Here is a 2,268-nt window from a genome sequence, read left to right as displayed (position 1 = left end):
GCATCCTCTAGAACGTTGCATAACAATTTAATGGTATCATGTGGATCTATTTTAGATCAGATATACCCCTTCATTGTTGCATATATATGTTGTTTCCACTTTGCATGAGTCCAAACAAGTTAATGGATATGCATGAATAATTATTTAGATAGTTGAACTAGCCACCACTATTGTTCATTTACACCTACACTAAATAGACCTGTAACTACTAACTCACCACCTTATACAACCTTTCACAACAATTACTAGCCCCATAGTTACACATGCATCCCTTGCCAAGTAGTAGCTTCTAACAATAATCACAAGCCAATTTCTTTCCAAACACCAATATCTTGACTTGCATACATGCCAATTTTTGTATTGGGAATCCATTCTCTCTACTAATATTTGGTAACTTACTAGCTTTGCAATAACTATGATTTATAGAGTGTGCAACATTCCCATAACTACACCCAAATGTACCCATGCAACATGGTTGACCATCAACTTTTAGAGAATGGTGTTATTAGCTCAAGTAATCAATGATATATTTGATATAACATTTCATCATTATTCATTTGTATCTCACTGTCTACCACTAGGATCACAAAACTGACTGTATGAAAATATAGATTTACTATTATTTTCTGTCCATAAATAGTAATTCCCACAAGAACATAAACCGTATTTAAAACAATGGAAATGACATAGAGAAGATGAATTCATTGTTTTCTTGGACCAACATTGTAGGCATTTACTATGAGCATATTATAAAGCAAGAAAAAAAACTCATGCACCCAGTTTGTACCAACAAATTAGTAAAATTGTGTCTCCTCAACAACAAATTAGTAAAATTGTGTCTCCTCGAAAAAACCCTCAAACTTCCATCCACCATATACAACTTCCTTACTTGGATAATATTCCTAAGATGTTGTGAGATTGAACAAATTAAGAAAGATACAAGCCTTATACTAGACAACGACATGCAATTCCTCATTAATAATTTATAAATTGGGCACCTTTAAACTGCGAGGAACTTCCATATTTCTTATTCTATCCTCTTTTTGACAAATATGCCACTCACTACTATACCAAGGTGGTTTTTAAGACATTTAAGAAAAAATTACCATTTCGTCTTAAAATGATCAAATTGTCTCAACTATTTACCTTTTAATTATTTTAAATTAAAAATGGCTCGTAGGCCCTTTCCCGCTTGACTAATTAGAGTTCCATAGAATATCATGTTTGCAGTGTGAGATTTAGCCTAAGTTGAACAATGGTCTGGATTCATCATTAACATGAGGGCTATCTGGGCATGCACATGAGGACAAGAATAAGGTTGCCCATGGCCAGAGTCAACGCGTGGTTCTAAGGGTCGGTGCACTTCTAAAGAGGAAGCCTATTGTGCCCCCATTGCGGCCCTTAGGATGGTTCAAGGTTTGTCTCTTCCATTTATGAGTGAGTTCATTCCCTCTGGAAGGATCCCCATAGTCAGTTACCTTGCAGTACCACCACAGGACCATGGGTGTCACACTGGAGATTAATGGAACCAAGATCTCACTAGTGGAATGAGTGTCCCTAACCCTACACAGGGACAGGGTCAACAAGGAATCGATCGAGGCCACTTATCTGAGCATGGACAATGCTTTAACCATTGAGACTTTAAATTTCGAGGTGTTTTATTATGAAGAAACCTTGCTACTCTGCAGTGCTCTAGGGATGCTAGAATAGGGGTCTAATCATTCGGGTGTTAAGGAATTATGGAGCATGGATTGCTACTCGGACATAGGACCGGGCGATTGCCCTTTTGGAAAACTGGGTAAGAAACAACATAATTTCTCATTGGGACCTACTTCTCTGGAGGTTTATGTGGTAGGATGCTATGGTGGCTCGCCACTTATTTTGACAAAGATCATGATGCGTGTCTCATGATGGAATCAGCATAGGTGGGGGACTTTGGATGTTATTCCCAAGGATGAAGATGAGATAGAGAAAGCAAGGATTAAGACCATCGTTTTGAGTGGCCACTATTCACATTCACATTAGGTATGTTTTTGTGTTGGGGTTTTTTCACTTTACATAATATGAACTTCCTTATGCTTAGATCACAGGTCCGATGGGAAATTATAATTGTGAACACTTGTTCCCAGCCTCATCTCCTGTTGATTACTATTGAACTATATCCTATCTGGAATGTGTTGACATTTTCTTTCTCCATACATGTTTTCTATTTTTCGCTCATAATTGCACTTTGGTCATAGTTATCCATTTTTTCTATTTTGGGGTTGT

The 2,268-nt window shown here is 37.3% G+C and overlaps 1 pseudogene; it reads left to right on the top strand.

Annotated features, from left to right (window-relative positions):
* Positions 1-1,255: 1,255 nt before the first annotated feature.
* Positions 1,256-2,025, top strand: LOC149195707 (uncharacterized protein At1g01500-like; annotated as a pseudogene).
* Positions 2,026-2,268: the final 243 nt, after the last annotated feature.

This window comes from Pinus tabuliformis, chromosome 2_2 (assembly GCF_031772625.1).
Source record: "Pinus tabuliformis cultivar Carrire ecotype Pingquan chromosome 2_2, CPIR1, whole genome shotgun sequence".
NCBI classification, from domain to species: domain Eukaryota; kingdom Viridiplantae; phylum Streptophyta; class Pinopsida; order Pinales; family Pinaceae; genus Pinus; species Pinus tabuliformis.
The sequence above is the reverse complement of the archived record's forward strand: the minus strand, read 5'-3'. Positions and strand labels throughout refer to the sequence as shown.